Source organism: Lynx canadensis, chromosome D4, assembly GCF_007474595.2.
Source record: "Lynx canadensis isolate LIC74 chromosome D4, mLynCan4.pri.v2, whole genome shotgun sequence".
Taxonomy (NCBI): Eukaryota; Metazoa; Chordata; class Mammalia; order Carnivora; family Felidae; genus Lynx; species Lynx canadensis.
The window spans coordinates 50809628-50837621 of NC_044315.2; positions in this window are offsets into that span (position 1 = coordinate 50809628).

Here is a 27994-nt window from a genome sequence, read left to right on the forward strand (position 1 = left end):
TGATCCTTTTAATGTGCTGCTGAATTTGTTTTACTAGTATTTTGTTGATAAAATACTTGTTTTATTTATTTATTTTTATTTTATTTATTTATCTTTTGTGGTGCCTTTTTCTGGTTTTGGTGTCAGATAATGTTAGCCTCATAAAATGAGTTTAGAAGCATTCCCTTATTGTCAATTTTTAGAAGAGTTTGGGAAAGAATGGCATTAAGTCTTCTCTGTAAATGTTTGAAAGTCTACCAGTGAAGTCATCTGGTACTGGTCTTCTTTTCATTGGGAGATTTTGGTTACTGATTAAATCTCCTTACTAGTAATGGTCTGTTCATATTTTCTATTTCTTCCTGATTCAGTCTTAGTAGGTTGTATATTTCTAAGAATTGTTTCTATTACTTTGGGTTGTCTAATTTTTTGGTATATAGTTGTGTTATAATACTGTCTTGTGATTCTTTGTATTTCTGTGTCATTATTTGTAAAGTCTTTTTTTTATTTACAATTTTGATTTGTATTCTCTTTTTTCCTTAGTTTAGCTAAAGGCTTGTCAATTTTGTTTACCTTTTCAAAAAAAATACTCTTAGTTTTACTAATCTTTTCTATTTGCCTGTTCTCTATTTTATTCTGCTCTAATCTTTATTATTGTCTTCCTTCTGCTAACATTGGGCTCAGTTTATTCTTTTTTTGAGGTGCAGAATTCGATAGAGATCTTTGTTTCTTAATGTAGGCATTTACTGCTATGAACTGTCCTCTTAGAACTGCTTATGCTGCATCCCATAATTTCTGTTATGTTTCCATTTTCATTTGTCTCAAGATCCTTATTTCCCCTTTTAATTTTTTCTTTGACCCATTGGTTGTTCAGAAGAGTGTTAAATTTCCATATACTTAGTGGATTTCCAGTTTTTCTCTTGTTATTGATACCTAGCTTTATCCTTTGTAGTGAGAAAAGATATGTGGTATGATTGTATTCTTTTTGAATTTTCTAAGGCTTGTTTCTGGACTACCATATTGTCTACCCTAGAAAATCTTTCATGTGTGCTTGAGAAAAATGTTATATTCTGTTGCTGGATAGAATATTTTATATATATGTCTGTTAGGTTTGTTTGGTTTATAGTGTGTTCAGATCCACTGTTTCCCTATTGATTCTCTGTCTGGATGATCTGGATGATTCATTGCACAACTATTATTGTATTGCTGTTTATTTCTTCTCTTAGCTCTGGTAGTTTTTGCTTTATGTATTTTGGTGTTCTCATACAGGGTGCATAAATATTTACAGTTGTTATATCTTATGGATGGATCAGCCCCTTTATTAATATAATCACTTTGTCTCTTGTAACCATTTTTAGTTTTTATTTGTCTGATATATATATATATATATATATATATATATGTGTGTGTGTGTGTGTATGTGTGTGTGTATGTATGTATATATGTATATATAGCTACCCCTGCTTTTTTGTTGTTGATGTTACCATTTGCTTGAAGTATCTTCTCCCATCCCTTCACTCTAAATCTATGTGTGTCTTTAAGACTAAAGTGAGTCTCTTATAGGCTGTGAATTTTCTCTCCTGCCTGGTCAGAATGGGAGGACAATTTCAAGTAGCCTCCCATGTATGCCTGCTTAGTCTTTCTGGCTCAGAGAGATCAAGAGCTATATTCATCTGTGGATGGAGCTAAGGATTAGCTCTCCCACTTTGGACTAGCTCCAAGCATCCTTCCAGGTGTATTGGGTCAGGATTTCTGGTAGGTAGTATGGGAGCTATACTCATTATTAGGCTGTAGCCTGAAAAGGTTCTTTTTGTGGACTTTACTAAAGCTGACCTGTTCCCTAAGTTCCCTGGCTGAACAGTGCCACTGGCTTTGTTATGCAGACAATCATCTCTTTCTGCCATATTCTTCACTTGAGCATTGAAGAGCTAAGCCACTTTCAGGCGTTCTGGTTAGCATTTTTGGTCAGGTGGAGCCAGGAGCTACACTTAACAGTGAGCTGTGACTCAGTTCTTCTGTTTGGGCGGGGACAAATATGGCTCTAGGGCTGGCAAAGTTCTTTGTTTGATGTTCCAAATCAAGCAGACCTGCACTCTGCCTGGTTACCTGGTCAGACTGTGCCACTGCCTTGGCTCTGCAGATGAGCAAAACTGCTGGTTGGGACTGCTTAGTTGGGTGTTGCAGATGGGAACATGATCTACTAAGATCCACATGCTGGTTGTTGCAAGGCTCTCTCCACTTCTCCATCACAATCAGATTCCCAGTGGTCAAACCCTGCAGATTCTTCTGAAACCATGAACTGAATGAAAGCAGAATAGGGGCTCCCAAGAAGTGACCCATATACTGGGGAAGCTGAATGTTCACCCTGGTCTCTCTTTTTTCACTGGAGGACCCTAGGCTGAGGAGAGACCTCTTTGTGTGGTGCTGACCAGCCTGAGGGAAGGCCAATGTGGTCAGTGTGAAGCTACTCCTATTACCCTCCTAATGGTTTTTGTCTTGGTCTCTGAGGTGAAGTGGACCAAAGTCAGGAAGGTGGCAAATATCATCTTTGTTATTTACAGATACCAAAATTTGGTTTTCTTCTAGTGTTTTGTGTTGTGCAATACTGTTCTTCTTTTGATTTATTATTAATCATTTAAAAATGTAAAAAAAAAAAAAAAGAGAAATTTTGAGTTCATGGACTGTATAAAAGCAGGAAAAGGCTGAATTTGGCCCACGGGCTGTAGTCTGGTAAGTAATGCTTCAACTGAGTATTTCTGCGTTGTTCTTTGACAAGGTGTGATGTGTAGAAAAATATAGGGAAACAAGAGGAATTTAAGGGGAAAAATCTTGAAATGAGCTGATTGTGTGAGAAGAGGGAGTGCCTGCTGGGAAATGTTAGCCCTGAGGACATTCTTGGTTTAAGAAAGAAAGAAAGAAAGGAAGGAAGGAAGGAAGGAAGGAAGGAAGGAAGGAAGGAAGGAAGGAAGAGAGGGGGGAAATAAATGAACTGCAAGATGAGTTAGATATATTTCTCATTTCTCCTTTTATTATTTTTTCTATTTGATGGATTTCAAGCTTCACAGTGGAAACTGCTATCACCTGCTTATCTCATAAATAGCCTGCAAAAGAAGGATTAGAAATATTATTTGAAGTCATCCAACTCCTCTGGTATACACACACTGCAACATATTTATATCTTCCTGATGGGCTTTTCACCTCCCATGCTAATAGTGAATTAGATTTTTGTTTCAAAGAAGCAGAGCAGCGTAATCTTTTCTAGAAAAATTGAGACAAACAGTACTAGTGTCTTGTGAGTGATTTGGTCAGGGAGCTTGTAGGAAGAGGAAGAAATAAACGAACCTTACTGAGTAGTTATCATGAACCAGATATTGTGCTAATATGTGTCAGATGCTTAGTATAGTGTTTAGCACAGAGCCAGAACTAAATACACTAAATATAGTATTTATAATTATCATCTAGCCTCCTTGGTCTTAATAGCACTTCAGGCATATGTTGTTTTATTATGTCTGTTTTGCATTTAGAGAAAAACAATCCTTATGAAATTAAGTAATTTTTCTCATATTACATAAGTAGTAAGTTGTGGCACTGGGTACATAGTAGCCTCTCCATAAATACTTGTTAACATTTTTTACTGTGGTAAGGATACTTAACATGAGATCTACCCTCTTAACAAAATTTTAAGTGTACAACACAGCATTGTTAACTATAGGTACAATGTTGTACAGCAGATCTATAGAAATGTCTTGCATGGCTGATACTCCTACCCATTGATTTGTAATTCTCAAATAGGGAGATTTTTCATTTTTAGAGGAGTGAATCTACTTGAATGTGAAGCTTTCTTCTAAATGGCACAGAGTATAGTCTATCCAGGTGACAATTTTAATGCTAAAGTAGCTCCTTGACGTGCTGCAGAGGTCATACCCAATGAATCCAAGAAAAGAAATTCATTAGCCACTACGGGAGAGTGAACTTCTTGACCCAGAATAAATGATGCTGTTAAGGGATTAGCAGTGCCATGCATAGAGTTATGATTAGCTAAATAATTGGTGACACTTAACTTAGGGCTTTTGCCAAGAGGCGAAAAAAATAACACTATTTGTTGTTCATATAATTAGATTTTTCACCTCAAGTGAAAAAGTAAATTGAGCACAAGATGTGGGCAGACCTTGAAGTGGCTGCTCAAAGGTGATGTAGGTCTTTAATTATAGGACTCATCAGATGTAGGACTTCTGGCACACCAGGCGGTGCTGATTTGAATTCACAAATGTTAAAACCTCTGAGACAACAGATAACTGGTCAGCTCCGCACCCACTCTGGCCGCCAGGAAATGCGAATCATTTATACTGACTGGCACTTCATAAGGATGTGCAATCAGATCCCACTTGAGGTGGCTGTAAATAATTCTGCTTTTGCCCTGGAAACTTCTGTCAATCAGTAATGGGGGCTGTCCTTCCTTCCCTCTCTGCTCTCCAGCTTGGCAGCAGCTAAACCTTTGTGGTCAGAGATTTGCTAATGCATGGGCTCACAGGCACACATTTCATGTTTCCTGTGCCCTCTCATTTCCTGTCTCTCAAGACACTACCTCTCTAAGGATCCATTTCAGTGTTTCTAATAATTGCCGTACTCCTGAGACAGTGACGAGACTGGCCTCTCATTTTCTAAAATATGATCTTCTATTGCCTTGTGTGAGTGTCCTGGAAAATCATATCTTTCCTTTGCAATACTAGGATCCAGACTAAGAGGAGTGGAAGATGAGGAGAGAGAGCAATTTTGTAGTTGGGGACTGAGGTGAGGGGAAGGAGGAGTGTTTTCTGAGTCTTTAAAATACAGTTTTAATCACAACCAATCATGGGCATCATTTCCTGTAGGCTTCTAAGTAGCTTCCTGTAGCTTCTCTGACCAATTTTATTCCAACAAATCACCTTTTCCAAATCTCCTAACCCACTAGAAACTGAAGAATAAATTCTTTTTGCCAACATAATGATATTCTTCTTTATACTGTTTGTGAATTTCTACTTTTTGTGTAGAATCCCTTTGTTGCCTGTATTTTCTGATATCTCTTAACTTTGTTTTAATTTATCTATTGAATATAAGCTCATATTTTAGCATGACCTACCTCACTTTTTGAAAGTGGGACTCAATAAGGCATATGCCTAAAGGGGCAAATACCTCCGACTAAAAGGATAAGATTTAAAGATCAAAATAGATCTAAAAAGCCCTTCTCTGGTTCTGCTTTATCCTATTTTTTTTTTTTTAATTTTAACGTTTATTTATTTTTGAGACAGAGAGAGACACAGCATGAACGGGGGAGGGGCAGAGAGAGAGGGAGACAGAATCGGAAACAGGCTCCAGGCTCTGAACAGTCAGCACAGAGCCCAACACGGGGCTCGAACTCACGGACCACGAGATCATGACCTGAACCGAAGTCGGACGCTTAGCCGACTGAGCCACCCAGGCGCCCCTGCTTTATCCTATTTTTTATTGTGAGTGCTGACTGGTTTTTGAACAGTGGGCTTATATTTAACAGCAAACAGCTACATCATAATTTGGTTTATATAAGTTGAGTTTGAGGTTTGCTTTAAATGCTGCTATTTGTAGATGTGAACACAGAAGGAGTTTGGCCTGGCAGGATCCTTTCATCAGAGAAAACTTAGGAAAGGTTCATGAGCCATTGGCTGAAAAGTCTTGAGGACATTGCTGGAGATGCTGAGATAGAAGAGCGGCCAGCAGGTGGCCCTCTCCCCAGAGCTCTGTGAGGGACATCACCTGGACCAGGCCTGCTTTAGGAAGCATCCCTAAGGGAGAAGAAGTTCCTATGAGTAATATTGCTATAGCTATTTTATGGGAAAATTGACGTACACATGAGCCCCACTGGGAAGTGGTTTCTTAGGAGAGATTGGTGACACAAGTGGCAGATCTTATAAGGATAAGAAAAGATTTTCTCTCTTTAAATCTGGTACCCTGTGTTCCCCTTGACTGCAGTTTCGTTCATTCTGTCAGCCTTGTATTACATGTTGGTGTCATGTATTGAATGAGCATTCTTCCAGGTTTGCCTTGGAGAGGTGTAGTTGATTACTGTTGTCCTGTTATAATTTGAGTAGCATCCCCTTACATTTTCAAGGCATGATTGGCATACATCCACCAGTCAGTGAGGTGGTAGCTGTGCTGAGAAATGGGACTGGGGTTGGGCAGAGGAGGAACAGCCATGGTGCTGCAATGATCAGTCAACGTGTGCGTCCACGACAGTGCTGTCCTTTTCAGCAGTGCCCTTGTAGTGGAACGAAATTCTCCAGTGCCTCTGTGTCAATATTATAATTTATTATTTAAGTTTTAAAAAGAGAAGAGGAAGAATTGCCTTATGTGCCACAAATAAATCATATTCAGCACCTGCTGGTGTACCCCACCTTCTACCAACTCTTGTCACTGGTCGCCTCAACCCGACGGGAGTTAGGAGCACTGAGAGCTTGTAGCTGTTTCAGCTCAAGCAATCACCACTTAAAGCCTTGCTCCCTTGTCCCCTTCACTGCTTTACCAGTATTCTCCAGTGTTCTAGCAGAAAGAGAGACTGATCTCTCCTGCGTTCCACATACAGTGGGGGAGAGTAGCACACTGACTTAGTCTGTCACTCAAATATAATTTCATTTTTTAAGGGAGTCATAAAATGTGTATAAAGGCATTCCTCAGAAAAACATTTCTTATCATTATACTTATTAAAGCTGTACCCACTTGACTAACCTGTTGCTTGTGTTTTATAACTGACACATATCAAAATCAAGGTTGTGGAATGTTGGTAGGACCTTCCAGTTAAGAGTCTCATACTTTGGAAAGAAGATTCTGTAATGCTGCTGTGGTCTGGTATACTGTTAAAACACGTTTACTGTAAACACTGCCCTGTTCTTAAATTCATACAAGGAATAACAGGTCTGTCTGGCTTATACCCAAATTCACTCAGAAGCTTTATTAAGGCAGAGGTTTTCAAACATTCAGGATAAGTTCAAGTATTTAGGACTCGATGGAGACAGCAAACGTCAAGGGATTGAAATTATTGAAATAGTATAGCAATCAGAATATCTTTAACAACCTACTCTCCACCTGAAGCAAATCTTAGAGTATGCTTTCTCAATTTGCTCAATTGTGATACTTTGATTAAAAGTACATTGGGTTATTAGTGAGTTAAAATGAAGACTAAGTACCTCAGAGGAGTTGGCTGCATTCCAGAAGGAAAGGAAGAACACATTCAGAGAGATTTACCTGGGGAAAGTTGTGTTTAGTCAATAACTTAGTTATTACTTGCCAGGAGTCTGAAATCTTTGAATATAAGAGCATTTTTCCCTTAAGAAATCACCAGAGTCCGTCTTTTAATCACCTTTTTTTTTATTTAAATGTGGTTAACTATTTAGCATTTTGCCTGAGAGGATCGCTTGATATCTGTGCCTAATTGGGAAATTTTCTAAACTGAAGTGATTTACTTAATGTAATAATCTCAAACAGAAGAGTTTATTTCTGATTTCACCTTCAATTATGACATCTTTGGGGACGGATGGTTCAAGCATCCTTAAACAGTAATGATAAATTGGTGAATGCATTCATTATGCAAAAACCTTCTCACATAGGATTAACTAACATTGTGCCAGGATCTGTGTTAAAAACACTGTAGTACAAGCTTAAGTAAGTGACACTCCTTACCTAGAGGGATATTACAGACTGGGGTGGTGGGAGGTGTGAAGTCAGAACTAGAAACAAATAAAAGATACTGCCATGTGTTAAGTGCCCTAACAAGGGGCCACAAAGAGAAGAGTGAAGCTCAGAGAATGGACCTACTCATTCTGTCTGAGGTAGTAAAGCAAAGTTCCCTGAGGAGGTGGTGTTTCACTGGTCCTAAAGGCAGAAAAGGGGGGGGGGAAGCAGAGAGAGAAAGGGAAGGATATTCAAGGCCGAGGGAGGAGGAGGGGCCAGGCACAGAGTGCTGAAAGGGCCTGATGCATTTCACTACAATGGTGACACTGGTATTTGGATCAGAGATGATGGTGGAGGAGAAGATGGGGCTCTTGTTAGCCAAGCTGGGGAGATGGGCCATAATCCTGTCTACAAGAGCAGTTGCTTCCTTCTTTGAAGATAGCCAGTTGATTAGACAGGAAATGCTCACCGAGGTACAATCAGAAAATATCTTAATTTTTATCTTCTAAATCTGCTCTGTTTCTCTGCCTAAATTGGAAGATTTCATTGCTTTTTGTCACTTTGAGTTATAAATGTTCAGAACCTCATCAGCCTAAAGTGCTAGGAGTCCACATTCCGACATCTCATTCAACTAAGGACATCTCCCTTCATCACAGCTACAACCTGACGGAGGTGCAGAACAGGGTGGGCACAGCGCCTGGACTAGAATGAGCACTTCCTGAAATGTTGCTCCCTAGGTGCGTCACTGGCCTCCCCCTATCCCTGCTCCATCTGTTTTAATTTTTCTCCGATCTCTTACTCTCCCCTCTTCTCTTATTTACTTTGCTGTTTCTGGTTGCTTCAAGGTTGGGAAAGAGGAGGGAGGGTACACATACCTTTTCACTCAGCTAGTACAGGTCATTTTTCTTGACTATTAATGCCCTTTGTCAGAGTAGACATTGAAGTCTACTTTTCATGGTGTAACTTGGTGGATTCTTCAGAGACCTCTGGACCTTAGAACTGGACAATTTTCAAATGTGTGGTCAACATTATTTAGCTGGCATCTTTGACTCCTCCTCAGTTCCTACACCAGTTACGTAACCCACTTATGGAAGAGGACTTACCCTGAAGGCAGTGATGCTTAAGCCTTAGGGCCCCTCATGTGCACAGGCTCCTACCAAGGCCCCAGGAATGCCCCTCACAGTGTATTCACGTGGTCATCTGCTTGGGTAAAATTTGTAAGAGTAAGCTATTTTAACACAAGCAGTTAAGACTGAAGCCTCTTTCCATTCTGGTTTTTCCCTTTGGAATACTTCCTCTTATGTCTCGGAAACTTGGGGTTTTGTAGGCATCTGGGGAGCTGACTAAGGAAAAGTTGTTTTGGAGATTCATTGAGCCAGGATTTAGTGGGATACATTTGTGTGACTCAAAACCTGTGAGATTTTGCTAGCCATCCTATGTGAAATGGCTTCCAGAAATATTGTAATCACTCATGGTGACAGGAAGATGCAGAGGTAGAGGTGTTTTATTTTTATTTTTGCTTTTAAATTTTATTTTTTGACTTTTGAAGTGTTCTATGTCACCTGGCCTCCGAAGCATGTGGGCAATGAAGAAGAAACAAGATTTAAAACATACAGGACTCAGAGCTAGCATGTGTGAAATTCTTCCAAATATTAAGGATAGGAAGGAAATTAGTCAGAGTTTCCTAAATTTCATGACAATTCTAAAATTTACATGACATTGTCAAAATAAGATTTAAAGCAAAGAGAAACTTTCTTACATATAAAAATTAAAGCAAAAATAATTCAGCCATACCTAAGGAAAAACTAAATGATCTTTAAATTTTCTCTTCTATTATTGTAATATGGAATAGGTATAAAAAATGTGCCGCCAAAAATTTAGGGAAAGAATTACTACAGAGGAATGTCAGATAATTAATAAAAATATTTTCTAGATTTTTGATGTTTCTGATATTTGTCAACTTTTAAATATTTGTATTTTATTGTTACTTATTTTCTCATTCTAAACAAGCCTTGAATTTGGGCCTAATTTTGTACATGTCAGAGAAGACCTCCCAAATTACATGTACTTCAGGTCCCATGAAACCTAGAATCATCCTTTCTGATAGGCTTATCTTCTCTGGTGGGGGTCCTCTTGAATAGTATGCTGTCAAGGTAACTTAAGCTCTGTGACTTTCGCCCCCGGGGAAATATTTGCATCCCTGTCTTGCCTAACTTGGGAAGAGTGACTTATTTCAAAGAATTTATTCTCACTCAGTTCTGAGAATCAGGCGGATGAGTGCTTGTTTCTGCTCATCAAGCCTCTTGCCGAGTTGTTAAGAAAACAGAGTGCCCTCAGGCAAGGACTCTCCTATCCCCCATCCCATCCTCTACACAAAAAATAGTGCTTTTGATGCCTGTTCTATTTACCTGGAGGCAGAAGAGAACAGGAGATGGGAAATCCTTAGACTCACTCTCCTAGGTCTGTAACTAAATCACTTCAAACAAATCTGCCCTGACTATTCTCCACAAAGATCCTGTAGCCTCCTCAGGTTGTTCATATTGGACAAAGGACCCATAACTGGTTTCACTTTATCTGATACGCAAGTCCTCTAGGCTATGGAGCATCTCTGGTTAGAGAACTAGGATACTCGTTCCGTTGCACTTTTAAGGGAAGTGAATTTGGGAGCAACAACTTTTGTCCAAATAAGCAGTCCTACATTGGCCCAAAGGCTTTATAAATTTTCCAGTAATCAGCTCAGGAATCAAACCAAAGAAAGGAATTCCAAGCAGATAACTGGGGCCATGCCAAAGCATTAAGGATAGAAACAAAGTGGATGGGGCTCTGGAAGCCCCAGCTTATTAAGGCTGCTGCAGCAGAGGACATATGAGATGAGGTGCAGAGTTGATATTCGGAAAGAGCCATATTGTGACCTTTTCCAGGATGTTTAATTGTTTCTCAAAAGATCGATGGTAAAACCTTAGGCAAGGTGGATGGACCTAGAAGGTATTATGCTAAGTGAAATAAGTTGGAGAAAGACAAATGCTGAATGATTTCGCTTAAATGTGGAATCTGGAAAACAAAACAAATGAACAAACAAAACAGCAACAGACCCAGGAAAGAAACCATTGGTTACCAGAGAGGGGAGGGGTTGGGGGCAGGCAAAATAGGTCAAGGGGATCAAGAGCTACAAACTTTGAGTTACAAAATACATAAGTCATGGTGGTGTGATGTACTGCATAAGCAATATGGTCAATAATATTGTAAGAACTTTGCTGACACATGGTAACCAGAGTTCTGGTGGGGATCATTTTGTAATGTATAAAAATATCAAATCACTGTGATATGTACTTGAAACTAACAGGATATTATATATCAATTATACTGGAAGAAAAGATTTGAGGCAGCTCTTTAGTAATTTTCACCTTCCTTCCTCCTTCGTTTATACTTCCTTTTTTTCTTTACACCCTAAAAGTCTAATTTTGTGCCTCCACAAAAGTGTTAGCACCCTGCTTTCAGCTCTTCAGGTAATTGATAGCCAGAACATACTTCTTTGCCCTCTGAATCACTTCCCTTCCAACTTGTCACAGACTTTGACCACTTCCAAAGCCAAACCTCTTTCTCTTTATAAAAAGATACAATGGCAGAGGAATCAAGAGGCCCTTCATGGTCTTTTAAGAAAATACTAAGAATGGAATGCAGAAATTGGGATTATAGTGATGGCTTTTCTTTCTTGTACTATTTCGGAATGTCACTCTCTGTTCTTTGGTTTGTGTTCTCTTTGTTAAAGTTCAGAATAGCAATGTAGTTGTTTGAAGGCTGAAAGATAGTGGGGGAAAGACATGGGTATTGTGCATAACACACTGCTCTTTTCAAAACGATTTATTGGGTCCAATCTCATCGTATTTTCACAATGAGCATGGGAAATATGATTCTAACCATTATACAAAACTAAGTAGAGTGGATTGGCTAAGGTCACTCAGCTAGTTAGAGACAAGTGCAGGACTCTCAATTTCACTTTTCTATGTGATGTTCTTTCTTTCCCTGAAAAGCCTCTGGACAAGGAAACAGAGAGACCAGAGCAAATGGAGAAAATGGAGAAAGTGGAGTGAGGACAGATCCAGGTTGTTGACTAGCTTGCCTCACATGACAGGAGGACCTTGGGTGTAGCTTGGGGCTGTGGGTGTCAGCTTTGGCCCAAAGGAAGCCATTTGGACAAACAGAAGGATGGATCAACTCCCAGCAAGTCCTCCCTAAATGAGATAGTGCAGATGTCTCCTTAAACAGAACAGAGAAGGTATTTAGGGACAATTCTATTGGAATTAGTGGGAACTTTCAGAAGGCTTGGTGTCCTGGAGAGTGTCACATTAAACAAATGTTATTTTGTATGTTCAGGTGAATTCATATCTTTAGTAAATAGTCTCCATTTTGTGATTGTGTAAGACGAATTTTTCTTAGAGTCAGTAGGTAGGATAAAATGTCCACTGTTTTGTGTTATTAAAGGAAAGGACATCCAGCATGCGATTTTTGCTTTCACTTTTCTTTTCCTACCTACCCATCTGATCAAGAAAGCTACAGGTGACAAGATATAACATGATATAATTAGGCTATTTTTTGAGACCAACATTTGAAGGTATGACATGAGGTTTTATTTTAACAACTTAATACTTTAATCACTCTCCAGGTATTTATTTCTTACCACATCTATCTAGTTAATAGTCCAGGGACCATGAGGAATTAACATCTCACTCAGAGATTATGTGACTATTAATGCTTCTCTAGTTCTTCTATTTTGTAATTAATAGCATGCATATGATGTGAACAAATTTAACAAATTACTTTTGTTGCTTTACTTACATATGTCTGAAATAAAAAGTCTTACGGAACTGCATGTTAGCTATTATGCAAAAAAGGAGTGATTTACGTACTGGCGAGAATAAAACTATTACAGTACATTTTCAATATTTATGGTAAGTCTTTTTCATGGAAAATGAATATGCAACCAATTTTGTATCATTTTAGTAATATTTTGGTTGGCATACAACATGGTATCTTTACTCAAATATAGCTGCATATGTCTACAAGGTTTTGAGTTACTGATCTGTTCAGTGAAAACCAATATACACATACCAGTATTTAAGAGCAGGGAGAGAAAAAAGCTCTAGGACATTTATCCAAAGGAACAGTATCTAATATGAATTCAGGTAAAAGGAAGGGGCTTCAATCTCTTCACTGTAAAAAAAAAAAAAATTGGATAAAACCAATGCATTCCTGATGGGTTTAATTGAATCTAGCAAATACTTTTGTGCATCTACCACCAGAAAAAAATGCCTTTATTGAAGCCCTAAATAGTCCAGGGTGGCTCAGTGCAGAATGCATGACATTAAGTGGGAAAGATAGTGGGTAAAATTCTGTACAGAATTTTGGGATTTTGGATATTTGGACTTTATTTTAAAGGTAGCACAGAGCCACTGAAGGCAGTGAACAAGATGTAGCAGGAAAATTAATTCAGAAGCATAGCATGAGGTGTATTAGAGCATGGTAGAGACAGGAAGTAGAGGCATTAATAGTGTATTAATATACTTTTAAGGTAATAGTACAATAGTGTAAGCCCGTAGGGAAGCAAATCCAAGAACCAGAATAAGGGCAGAGATTTTGTGAATTGGGGAACCTGGGTGGCTCAGTTGGTTGAGCATCCGACTCTTGATTTTGGCTCAGGTCATGATCCTAGGGTTGTAGGATTGATCCCTGTGTTGGGCTCAGCACTGAGTGTGGAGCCCGCTTAAGATTCTCTCTTTCTCTCTCTCTGTCTCTCTCTCATCCCCTGCTCATGCATGCACACCCTCCGTAAAAACAAACAAAAAAAGTTTTGTGAATTGAAAGTCTTGGTTGGGAGATACAACCAGTTATAAAATAAGTCCTGGAGATGTAATATACAGCATGGAGACTGTAGTTAATAATACTGTATGCTACATGTTAAATTTGCTAAGAGAGTAAAGCTTAAAAGTTGTCATCACAAGAAAAACTTTTAACTATATGTGATTATGGATCCTGACGAGATTTAGTGTGCTGATCATTTTGAAATATATACAAATTTTAGGGGCGCCTGAGTGGCGCAGTCGGTTAAACGTCCGACTTAAGCCAGGTCACGATCTCACGGTCCGTGGGTTCGAGCCCCGCGTTGGGCTCTGGGCTGATGGCTCAGAGCCTGGAGCCTGTTTCCGATTCTGTGTCTCCCTCTCTCTCTGCCCCTCCCCCGTTCATGCTCTGTCTCGCTCCGTCCCAAAAATAAATAAAAAACGTTGAAAAAAAAAAAAAGAAATATATACAAATTTTAAATCATCATGTTGTATACTTGAAGCTAATATAATGGTATATGTCAACTAAAACAGTGTTATATGTCAATTATATCTCAAAAAAAAAGAGGTCAAAGGAGGAAGCATTTGGGGAATAAGGCAAGTCATGGGGTATTCATGTAAAGTTTCATTATAAATGGGTAATGTGTTATTTGGGACATAGTGAAGAAGATAGGACGTTAGGGTACACATTGGGGAGTCTTTTGGAGACATTGATCATGTGAAAAGAGCACGGGGGCTTAAGGAGAGGGTGGTTGCCAGACTTTGACACTTTGTATTTTTGAGATCCTGGGCCAGGAACTACACCTGTATGAGTCTCTCAGTTTACTCCTCTGCAAAATAAATATCAGTTAGTTGTTGGTAGTATTAAAGGAAATGCTATGTACATTCTGTAAACTTCTAGACAAACACAAGGTATAATTGTGGGGAAAGAGCTGATGGTAAATGCGTGGTGGGAGAGCTGATGAGCTTGCCAGGGGGCTGAGTGCAAGGAGGCAGGATGGACTCTTTGGGAATGCCTTTACAGAGAGGGCCTGGGGAAGAGCCACTTGCAAAAGAGCTGAGAGGATTAGTCAAAGTGGAGAATCACCTTAATGTCACCCAAGTCAAGAGTTTGAAAAGTAAGTAGGAGGTCAATGCCACATGGTATCAAAGAATGCTTGGAGGACTCTCATTAATAATTTGATGGTTACCAGTGATCCTCAGAAAAGCTTTTCAGTGAAGGTAAAAAAGCAGAAAACAGAGAGGTAAAAGAGTGGGAGGGTGAGGTCACTCTTTGATATCTACCTTTGCCATTCAGCATTGCCATAGATCCTTAGTGCTTACATGGATACCAATATGCTCCTTCTTCTTCCTCTCTAGTGTCTCTGCCCTAATACCCTCAGTAGTCAGGGAACAGGTTTACGAGGGGAAACAGAAGCAAAGCTTTGCAACTGCTTTTCCTGCAAACGAGTATGTAATACTATTTTTCTCATTAAAATTTTTTTAACATATATTCATTTTTGAGTATGATATTATTTATTTTACCTTTACTCCTATATCCATAATTACATTCTTATGTCACTTCTCCATGTAAATAATCATTCCAAGAGCCATGAGTAGAGTATGCTGAAATAGTCATTTTTTTTTATTCTTATTCTTCACCAAGCTTCTGCTGCTGTTTTCTGTATGGTAATAGTTATTTATATTTTGGATATTAGTTCTTATAAACTTTCTGAGTCCTAATAGCCTTTATTCTTATCCTTCATGCCTCTTAGTGAAATCTGAATATGTTGCAGTCTGTATTTGTGGTGATAGTGATGCTATGTTTGCAAATAGTTCCATAGAATGATATACTCTACCTTCCTTATAATGTTTCTCATTCTCATGGAATGATTTCCTTCTATTAAATCATATTCCTTGGTGAACTCAAAAGTGAGAAGTAACCATCTTCCTCCTAGCCAAATTATACCCCAAAACAGGAAAAAAATTCTAGCTTGTCAAAGTTCCATAAAGATTATAGAGAAATTTGTCTCACTTATAGTGTGATTTTAATGGCACCTGTGAAGAATCAAGTTTAAAAAGTCTATGTTCTTGTGTTCTGTTTATGAGGTTTTATTAAATACTGGTGATCTGTACTTTGAGAACCATGAGAAGCCAAAATTCATTTTCATGTGAAAAGAAATTTGAATTTCTGTTGAATTTGTCTTTTTCTCCATATAACAGATACATCCCAAAGAGGAAATTAGCATAGTAAAATACCCTGTATTAGGAATTTCTTTATGATCATAAGTCAATATCCTAACAATGTTTAAGATTCTACAGATCTTGACTATGGTTAAATCTCTTATTGAGATCATTTTAAAAATGTCCATTTTGGAGCACAAGTTGTGCAAGTGAACTGGTTAGATATGACAGATACTGTTCTGTCAAATCACATGCATTATCACTGATTGATTTTATCAGTTCCTAGGCCAGAAAGATGTCACCTATGATAGTATATTGTCCCTGCTTATCAAGTTTTTATCTTTATCATTGTTAGATGAATTTGTGGCACAGATCAAAATGAGTGTCTTGGAAGGAATATTAGACCAAAAGAGGTATCCTAAGGGCTTAAATATCACATCTATACTGAACCAACTATGTATGTGACCTTGGGCAAACCACTACCTCTTCTGACCTTGTTCACTTTCTTCAACTATAAAATGAAAGTTTGACTAGATCATCTCTAAGGCTCCCTGGTGCTTTTGTTAGCCCTGGGCTTTTCTTCATAGAGAGTGCCTACAGGCTGAAGCACTCTCATGTCTAGTGTTTGAACATCTCCTGCATTTTTCATGTATATTTTTATCCCTGGTTCTCATTAACTGAATTAAGTCACGTCAAGTGGCTATGAACCATATGTTTCCCTATACACCCAGTGATCCCTCAGGTGTCCATATTCAGATTGCTTTAACTCAGGTATACCTGCTAATCAGTCCACTCAGTTATTTTGTACTCTTTCCTACATCCAAAGAATATTGTTACAAAAGGATGTTAATTCCTATACAAAATGGTTTTATTCACTGCTATCTCATCTTAATTTTCTCTTACATATAGGTTCATAGGTCCCTCAGTCTTTCAGTCTCCCCTATCTTCAATTTGTAGTCTTCAAGAGACTAATAAACACATCCTTCTTCAAGGGTTCAGCTGCATTCCTTTCCTCTTCTTGCTGGTGTTGTTATAGAGGCTCACCAGAGACTAAGTCCTTCAGTATCCTTACTTGTGCTGAAGCTAACCCATTCTGTTAGGGCGTCTTGGTCTCTGTTGTAATTGAGAGTAGATGCAAAAGGATCAGGTAATGCAAGGGATTCTTAAATTCCCTTTCTGAACACTCTGCCTTCACTTTTTGGCATCTTAGTTGTCAATACCCATTAATGTTTGTATTAATTCAAGCCACAGCTATGTTTTTGTCTCCATGGGAAGCTGCATTCTTTCCCTATGAGCTCTGCTGTCTTCCAAGCCTTTATTACTGCAAGGGAACCAAGAGGAGGTAGATACACATTGAATGCAAAAACGATAGCCTTCCTCATTTTTGTAAAAGATCCCTCAGAAACTCCCCCAAAGAAGTTCCCTGAGTGCCAGAAATCTCATGGCAGGTTTTTCCTTCTGTCACCTCAAGATGGAAGCAACTCCACGTTAGTCACACTCTTCAATGGTCTTATCTGCTAGCCTAAATTCACCCCTTCTCCAATTTCATGTCCTGGCTGTTCAACTATTGATATAGAAAGAATGAAATTTTTGCACATATTTTAATGACCACCTCAGGTTTGGTCATGAAGTTATATGAAACCATATTTCTAGATCCCAAGAAGGTAACAAAAGACAGAGGGACTCTTCTTTTTTGTCCCCTCAAAAGAGCTTACATTTCTGATTATTTTTTGGGGGGGTCTGTCTTTGTTCAGTTTGGACTTTACAGGGCACAGGTGATTGAGCCAGCTCCTTGGAAGGCAGCCATGCCTGGTAAGTCAGCTTATTGGATTTTGTGATTTCCTCTATTTTTGTTTTCATATCACCTACCCTATCTCCTAACCTTCATTAAGATTAAAGTCTTAGATCTTTTTCAGCTGTGACTCACTTATTAAGGGAATCACTTGTTCTGTCTTGGGCCAGAATCTTTTTTCCTGTAGTTTTCATGGTAGTGATGGTTATTAATAACAAAAGTTTTAGGGCCATTTGTTAACTAGAGTTTACGATAAATTGGTAGTGTCTGTATGCATGGGCACATACACATGTGTGTGTGCACACACATGTTGGGGGAAGTAGAGAAATCCAAGGATTAAAAACAATATATTTTATGCATGTGAATATATATATATATATTTTTTTTACTGAAAAGTAACAAAATTTTCATGAGATTCTCAAAGAGATTCATGTGCCTAAAAAGTTGAGATCTACTGTTACAGAAGAGTATAAATCTGGGAATACAGTTCTGGGTTATAATATCCACAGGTATTTCCCTTTATGGAACTTTCCCTCTGTCATAAACTATAGAACATATGTTTCTCTTTTACTAAGAATGGTAAAAATTTATGCCTACCATCCCTTGATACCTCAATCGGCCATAATGAGAATTGATATCTTAATCAATTTGAGTCAGCAACAAGGCCCTTAGGTGGGTCACTGGGCTCAACTTTTGTTTCTTTTCCCTGCTGTTGAGATACGTTTTGATGCAACTAGGAAAAAACCTAAAAAAGTAGATGTTTGTAGACTGGTGATAGATCTTTTAGAAGCCTCCAAAGGATAGCATGTACAAGGTAAAAATTTCAGTGGAGCTATTACCTTCAAGGGTAAAACTCTTTAAGAAGCAAGCTGATAGTTCTCCCTTCTTTCTTTTATCACATTAACCCCCCCCCCAAAAAAAAATCACTAACTTATTTGATAGAGTAATTCTGTCTTTTCTGTCTTTGTCTCAGGCCATGCCTCTCTGTTAGGAAGGAAAAGTAATTGCTATGTTAGTGTTCAGACATAAGTGAAAAACGAAGAGCAAATATTCTAAATGTATGTTTAAGTGATAGGGTCTCTGATGCCACTTAAGACCTTTTAAGATTTCCTCAGGTCCAAAGAGAGAAAAGGACCATGTGCAATTATAAAAAGTAGCCTATGGGGCAACCTCACACCATTCTGTCTCCTTCAAATGGAAGAGTCTTGGCTCCCAGGAAGCCCACTGGTTAATTCTCTAAGAAAAAAAAAAAGTCATTAACTGTGTATATTTAACCTCTACAGAGGATTTAGGAATTTGAAAACAAGCTGAATCTCTCCTAGGCTCCCCAGTGTGTTCTTCCTGAGGCACTCAAAGAGTTAGAACTCCATAAGCCTGATTAATAAGCCCGCGCAAATCAAAAATTCTAATCTTGACAGAACCAGTGTGGAGTTATTTTAGTTCTTATTACAAATAGCATATGATTAGTACTGCTGCTTTAACATATACTAAACTTAGGCAATTTAATCAAGGTGGTGCTCCAATATGTTCCTCTTTTGATCACCGTCAAGCCCAAACCAGATCTGGACAGACTTAGAACTGTAAAGAAAGCAAACTCATTATATTCAGTACAAAGCACAACTAACAGAGAAAGAGCCACCACAAGGTAGATATGTACTGCCTGATTCCCAGAGCTTGCACAAGGTTGAGAGACATTTGAATTTGCACAGCCAGAGTGGAGAGACTTTGTAGAACTTGGGACTTTAAGTCCCAAGAAGGACCACCTCTGTTGTATGGCTAACCTATTCCCATAGTGTTATTTTTGACCTGCCTTCAAGGTATTAAAAGAAAGCTCAAAAATATCAGACTGAAATCTGTCTTGGAAAAAACCCTGCTTAACCCTCTTTAAAGGAAGACAACAAAATCCAGACACTCTGTACCATAAAATATACAATTCCTAGCATATAATACAAAGCTATTAGACATGCAAAGAAGTAGGAAAATGTGACCTATAACCAGAATACATAAACAGAAAGAGATTGAGAAATGACAAGGATTATGAAATTATCAGACAAGGACTTTAAGACAGTATTATAAAATGTTCAGTGAGTTAAAGAAAAACACGAATATATTGATGAGAAAGAAAATGTATAAAAAATACTCAAGTGGAATGTCTGAAGCTGAAAATTGTAGTACCTGATATGAAAAATTCACTGGTTTGGTTTAATAGTGGATAAGATAATATAAAAATAATCAGTGAACCTAAGAGCAATAGAAACCATTCAAATCAAAGCTTTTACACACAAAAGGCTTGGAGAAAACCAGTATACAGAGTATCAATAACCTGTGGGACAATGTCAAGCAAGCTAACATTCATGAAATTAGTGTTTCAAGAAGAGAGAGTATCAGGATAAATATTAAAAGAAATACTGAGATAAAAATTCTTTTTTTTTTAAGTTAATTTATTAGAGAGAGAGAGAGAGCATGCCCATGCATGAGTGGGAGAGGGGAAGGGAGAGAGGGAGAGGGGGAAACCCAGTAGGCTCTGTGCTGTCAGTGCAGAGCCTGACAGAGGGCTCAGCCTCACCAACCATGAGATCATGACCTGAGCCAAAATCAAGAGTCAGATGCTTAACTGACTGAGCCACCCAGGCACCCCCAAATTTCCTTTTTGATTAAAACTACATATAGAGAGCTCGGTGAAGCTAAAAGAATCTAAGCAAGAAGCCACCTACCCCACCGCGCCCCCCCCCCCCAACGACACCAACCAAATAAAAAAAAAATCAGGGCATATCATGATTAAGGTGCTGAAATGCAGTGATAAAGAGAAAATATTAAAAGTAGACATTTTTTGTAGAGGGGAACAAAGATAGGAAATATTGTTGACTTCTCATTAGAAACCATGCAAGCCAGAATACAAAGGAATGGCTTCTGTACAGGCCTGAAAGAAATGAAAAAGTCAAACTAAAATTCTACACTCAGTAAAAATCTATAAAGGAAGGCAAAAAAGAGAGACATATTTTAGGCGAGCAAAATCTGAGAAAATTTATTGCTAGTTGACCTCTACTACAAGAAACATAAAAAGAAAATAATATGAGGTGAATAGCTGGGTCTACCAGACAGCACTAAAATGGTTAATATGTGGATAAATAGAAAAATATTTTTCTTTCCAATTTTTTGTTTCTTCAAATTTAATTGAGTGTTTAAGTCTCCAACAGTGTATTGTGTAGCTCATAAAATGTAAGAATAAAAAGTGTAACAATAACATGAGTGGTAGGTGGGGCAGGGTTATAGAATATGTTGTTCTATCTGAAGTAGTATAACATTAGTGAGGGAAGACTATATTGGGCTCATAATGCATATTATAAATCCTAGAGGAGTGACTTAAAATAAAAACATTAAATTGTATAGCTAATAAATCAATAGATTAGATAAAATGGGAGGTACTAGAAGTACTCAGCCTGATTGTCCTCCTCCAGCCCTCTCCTGCAAAGAAAAAAAAAAAGGTTGACAAGAGGAAAAGCAGTAAGAAAGCCATGATCGTCTCTCTTTTCTCTGTGAATTTGGAATTCTGCTGACAGTTCATCTGCTGAGAAGTGAATTCATCTGCTGGGGACTGTTTGAAAAAGAAGAGAAAAGGGAAGGGAGAAGAAAGTTGCTTCCCATAGGGCGCATCTGAAGATGGAAAGCATACATTTGTGGTAATGTTATTCCACATGGTCATACCTTTTTCTCCAGCAGTGTTTAACCATTTGGATGAAGGGAAGGGAAGCCAGGGATTTGGCTGATAGAAGTTGGGCATGCTAGAAATAATGGAATAGTAGGAGTTGATGAGTTCAAATGATAGGTGAGATCTAGGCTAAATATGTGAGGAAATGAGTTTGCTATGGGGCTCAGAGTTGGAGGGATTAAAGAGCTCAAGGTGCTAGAAGTTGTGATAAGGTTAAAGGATAGGTATAATGTAAGTGATACAATTAGAAAGTGAGGGCACACAGATTCAAGGTAGGAAATGGAAGCTGAAGATTTCAGAGATGGGACAGTTGCGGGTGAGGGCAAGAAGTGGAGAGCAACTGTCTGTCCATGGATGAGATTGTCACCAATTTTGTCAGGGCAGCCTGTTTGGAGAGCAACTGTCTGTCCATGGATGAGACTGTCACCAATTTTGTCAGGGCAGCCTGTTTGGTGCACGTGCACATGGGTATTACTAAAGGTGATGGCGAGACATAATATGAGGCGAATAGAAAGACTGAACCAGATGCCATAAGCCTCTAATCAATAGTACTTTCAGGGAATAGGAAATGTTTTTATTTTATTTTTTAAAAATTTAATGTTTATTTATTTTTGAGAGAAAGAGAGAGACAGAGTGGGAGCAGGGAAGGGCAGAGAGAGAGGGAGACACAGAATCCAAAGCACGCTCCAGGCTCTGAGCTGTCACACAGAGCCCAATGCTGTGCTCGAACTCATGAACTGTGAGATCATGACCTGAACCGAAGTAGAATGCTTAACTGACTGAGCTACCCAGGTGCCCCCCATTTTACTTTATTTTTAAGCCACTTTATTGAGGTATGATTTACATATACTAAGCTTTATGTATTTAATGTGTCTAAATTAAGTTTGGGAATAAGCATACAACCTTGAAACCACCATCAATGCCAGAAACCTATCCATCATCTCCCAAAGTTTCTTCCTGCCTTTATTGTTATTGCTGTTCTTTGGGGAGGGTAAGGACATTTAATATAAGATTTGCTCTCTTAGCAATCTTCGCATATACAATATGGTATTGTTAGCTATTGGCACTGTACTGTGTAGTAGATCTCCAGAACTTATTTGTCTTGTGTAATTGAAACTTTGTACCTCCCCCAGCCCCTAGCAACCACCGTTCCATTCTTTCCTTCTGTGAGTCTATTTTAGATTCTGCATGTAAGTGAGAAAATCCAGCATTTGACTTTCTGTGTCTGGATTATTTCATTTAGCATAATGCCCTTTAGGTCTACTCCTATTGTTGCAAATGTCAGGGTTCCTTTCTCTTTTAAGGTAGAATAATATTCCATTGCATGCATATACCACATTTACCTTATCCATTCATCTCTTAATGGGCACTTGGGTTGTTTCCATATCTTGACTGTAGTGAATAACACTGCAGTGAACATGGGGGTTCAGATACCTCTTTTAAGATCTTGACTCTTTTGGATACATACTCAGAAGTGAAATTGCTGGATCATGTAGTAGTTCTATTTTTACCTTCTTGAAGAATTTCCAGACCGCTTAATGAGGTCTATGAATTTTGAACTCCCTGTTCTTTGAAATTGTCAGCTGAACTAACCACCCACAGGTACTCAGTAAGGGGTGAATATCTATGATGAAATAACAAGGGGGAAATTAGTAGAAATCTCTTTATGGATAGAATTCAATACCTACTAATCCCTATCTATACTCTTTCCAGTAGTGTGTTAAGTGTCAAAACTGAGTGAATCACTTCTGCCATACATTATTTAGAGACCATAAAAGAAGACCTGATTGTGACCACTGACATCTACCCTTGGATATTACAAGAGTCATTATGTAATGTAAGGAAAGGTGGGGAGGAGCCTCAGCACAGATTTACAGTTGGCTAGAGTTAATATGTGATGTGCTTTTTATTGGTTTAGTGAGGTTTGAATTCTTAGAATCACTTCACAGTTGAGGAAACTGAGGCTCAGAGAACACATGTTATCTCCCTGCATTGTATTTGGCTGCTGTGGAGAAAACTGAGTCACCTTTCTATTAGGAAGTTATCTGAAAAAATAACTTCAACTTTGAAATAAAATGGATAAAATTGCTTCTGCAGTCATCTGGAGTTTTTATTCACTAGTTTGGTCATTGTAATTAGAAGTCTGCAGAGTGAAGAGAATTACTGATAGATTTGGTAAGAATATGTATAGCTTTAAGGGTTGAGTTAATAATTTCTTTTTACTTTAATTTGAAAATTTCCACTAAACTACATAGAATAACAGATTGACAATTTGGTTCTTATTTGTGATCTTTTTCTGTATGTATTTCTTTGTTTCTTATTTCTTTGGACTGTGTTTATTTTTCACACACAATATTGATAAAAACTTGTGGTTGCTTGCTTTGATACTTGGCTCCATGACAAATACTGATGGTTTGTCAGTTATTTTAATAATCAATACCTGTCAAAAAATCTTGATTTTGTTCTTGCATTTTTGCATCTAGACAATAAACCATGGTAATTTCTAGAAACACTTTGTACAGACAGAAGTGAATTTGGCCCAAATTTTTTGCAGGATAACTTTTTGGGTTAAACTGTTATATCATTTTATGTTTACTTCCTAATGAAGTTCTTAAATATTAATGAAAGTCTGTGGACTGCTCACCTGTCTCTTTCACTTTTACTGGAACTCAGTATTTTACAGCAGGAGGGAATATGCCAGTCATTTCTTTCTTTCTTGGCCTTTGCGTTCAGACCTTTATCTCTTCTCAGGCAAGGGTAGTGCTCTTCCCTCCTCTACCTGTAATACGGTATGAAGCAAGATGGTCTGTGTCTTCCGTCTTGAGATTAGAAATGTTGGAGGTGGGCAGTAGGGAGCAATGTGGATTACTTCCCTCTGGTCACTGTAAAGAATAAAAGGAGTAAAATTAACATTTATTGAGTTGACATTTAGCCTGTCACTATTCTAAGTTATTAACATATATCTCATTAATCCTCATGTCAAGTATATTCTGTATTATCTTAATATTATTAATGAGAAAAACTGAAGCTTGGGGGGCGGTATCTGATTTCCCAGCACATTGTTTTTTCTATTACACTGTAGTGCCTCTAAAATAGTTTGTAGCTGAATCCATAGGTCTGGAAATGAGAGATAATAAGATTCTGAGAGCCCTAAGGGGAAAAAAAATTAATGGAAGATAAAAGTTGACAATGTGAGCAACTGTGAAGAACTATAATAATACAGCATAAAAGATAAGATTAACTAAACTGGATTTCATTAAGGGATTAGACATGGTTCTCAAACTTTAATATGAATGAGAGTCAACTGTGGTATTTGATCAAATACAAATTCCTGGGCCTGACTCCAGACCTGCTCAATCAGAAACTATTGGAATGGATCATTAATGATGATAGTCTACATTATATATTTAAAGACACTAGAATATAGCAAAAAATAAGGTTAAAAAGGTGAAATTGATTTTTCAGTTTTACTCATCAAATGTTGAATTAATGGAACCACTGATGCCCTCCTGCTCAGGCCATCCTTGGTGCCCTCCCAGTTTTTCTGAGACTTTATGGCTGGTGAGGTCAGGAGTTCTGGCTTATTTTTCCCTGGTCACAGCCTCAGTAGACCACATGATCACCTGGCTCCAGGCCTCTGCTGCCCTCTCATGGTGACGTGCAGTACTGTACACACCTTGACTCCATGTGGGCCAGAAGCTGTTGTTCAGGCTTAGCAGTAGAGACTTCAAAGAATTGGACTAAGGTGATAAAGCTGAGAATAAACTTTGATTTTGATTTGGAGAGAAAAGGAGAAGAGAGTAAACAATAGACTTACTGTTCGGAGCTGCTGGTATAAGTACCTATGATGAGATGGAGGCCCTGTCACTTAAATCCTAGACTTCTGTTTTTTTCTCCATAACCAATGTATGACAGAAGAGACTACACAACTAACAGCATTTAAAAAGTGGAATAGAATGGGACCACCCAAAAGGGCTCAACTTTCCTGATCAATATTAAATAATCTAAGAACATTGTTAGAACTTTTAGAAGAGATTCCCAAACAGTGCTGTTGATCCTAAAGATAGATGGAAACAAGAGGAGTCAGAAGTAAAGATGGGACCAGGGTGCCTGGGTGGCTCAGTCGATTAAGTGTCGGACTTCGGCTCAGGTTGTGATCTCATGGTTTGTGAGTTCGAGTCCCACATTGGGCTCTGTGTTGACAGCTTGGAGCCTGGAGCCTGCGTCAGATTCTGTCTCCTCCTCTCTCTGTTCCTCCCCCACTTGTGCGCTCTCTTGTTCTCTCTCTCTGAAAAATAAATAAACATTAAACAAAATTTAAAAGAAGTGAAGATGGGTCTATGTAATTCTGATTTTCCAAAAAATAAATAGAAAAGCCTCTGGAATATGGCCTATTAATGCTGATGGAGCTCCTAGGAAAAACTTCAATAATATTCTTACAGTTGTTTTGGATCCATGTAAAAGGAAGTGGTCATCACAAACACGAGTATGTCAGGAACAAACTAGGTCAGATGGGGTTCACTTCCTTCTTTTGTAAGACCACTAAATTAGTGGTTCCAGGAGAGTGTAGAACTAGGACATCTCGTGTCCTATTGCACTTGAATTAAAGTCTTTCAAGCTACAGTCCATAGAAGTCTTGGACATCTTTCCATCTTGGTTTACTAACTTCCCTAATCTTCCATACATCTTCACTTAGATCAGAGGTTGCAATGTGGAGAAAAGTAGAAGGTTCGCAGGGCAAGTGATCATTGTGGCCTATTTAATAGGCATGTCTGTCAAAACATAAAAGGCCAAATGATTACATAATTACCAAATCAATAGTTTCGGCATCTCTAGTAGGAAATGTGAGGCTCCCCTCAGATTATTTCCGCTTCATAATATTTTCTTAACTGTTACATGCTTCATTTATTAACTATTTGTTTCTATTCTTTAAAACTAATAGATATACATGCTTTAAAAAGTTCACAAAAGCATACAAGTACAGAAAAAATATCACTGGGTCCTTAGTCTCTCGTTCTCTTCAAGAAATACTGCTGTTACAGTTGTAAAAGTTTTCTGAAACAAAAAAATATGTGCTACCCATATACTTACATGCGTTAGATCATATGATCGGTATGTACTCTTTTATATCTTCCTTTTTTCCATTAGATTATATGTCAGATATCTTTCCATATCAATACATAGGAAAGTTCCTATTCTATTGTTTGAATTTATGAAGTAGTCTATACTTGTGATGTTCAGTATGTTAGCCACTTGCTACCTAAGTACTTGAAATGTGGCTAGTTCAGTTTGAGATGGGCTGTATGCATAAAATATATACTAGCTTTGAAAGCTTTAGTGTAATAATATAGAAAATATTTCATTGGCAATTTTTACATATGGATTACCTATTGAAATGATATTTTGGATATATTGAATTACACAAAATGTTATCAAAATGTTTCATTTGTTTCATTTTTTAACATGAGGCCAGCAGAAATTTCAAAATTATGTACGTGGCTCACATCTGTGGCTTGCATTATATGACTATTTGGAAGTGCTGTTAAACATATACAAAAATATAATATATACCCTATGTTGTAAGGAATCATTCATGTACCTAGAGATATTTATTATTCAGGTGGTAGGCACTAGTGTGGCTACACTTACTGATTGTTGAAATGTATCCATACTCGCTGGTAGGTAGCTGCTGATCTGAACCTCCTTCGCCACTGCCACTGCTGTTTGGATCTAAAACTCTCCAAGATTGATTTCCTAAAGGTATAATGCCTGGGAAGACTTGGGTACTGATAAATTACTACAGGAGTTGTCCTTTTAGATTTTTTGAGTAGTCAGACCATTCAGATGGTTGCATATTTTGAAGATCAAGCCTGACTATATCTACCACCTAGTGTAAGGAAAGATTACTAATATTTCTGAAGCCCTTTATGTAACTTTCCTGTTAGTATTTTCATTTTACTTCCTTTCCCCTCACATAGAGTTAACAATTTTTCTTCATAGTTTTACTATAAAAGTTACATCTATAAGTGATAAATTATTTAGCTTTGTTGGTTTCAAATCTATGTATGAGTGCAATTACAATGTGAGTATTCAACTTGTTTTTTTTTTAATTGAATTGCTTAGGATATTTATTTATGTAACTACAGTTTGCTATTTTTAAATCATTTTTATTATTATGAAGTATTCTACGTCGTAAGTACATTGTATCTATTTTCTTTTTGGTGGACATGTTTTTGTTCTTCCAATAGTGCTGCTATGGACATTCTTGAATATATCTCTCCACATGTCCAAGAATTTCTCCTGTGGAGTTCTTCCATTTTTATCTTGTATCGCAACTCAGTGTGAAATACATTTTATAATGCATGGAACCCACGTGCACATACATGTACATGATTTCTTCTTCTTCTCTCTGCTCTCCTCTCCTCTTCACTTCTTATTTTATACTGGGACAGGTTAAACCACACTCTTCTTTGAGTCTGTTGGCTATTCTTGGCCCTTCACTATTGGATATAAATTTCACAGTTGGCTTGTCAGCCTCCATGGAGGTTCTTGTCGGGATTTTGATTGGAATTGAATTGAATGTACTGATTCATTAGTGGACAGTTGATACTCATATCCTTCAGAAATTTGTCTATTTTAGTAGTTACTTTCCTCAAATAATCAACTATCAGTTTTGTTTATCATCTTAGTTCTTTTTTTTTTTTTTTTTGCCTTTCATTAATTTCTGTTCTTAGCATCAAGTTTTACTTCTTTGGTAACAAGCATTTAAGGTTTGACTGCATCATTGAGGCTGTCGGTGCCTCCTCACAGTACAGCCACTGTGAGATTCACAGGGTA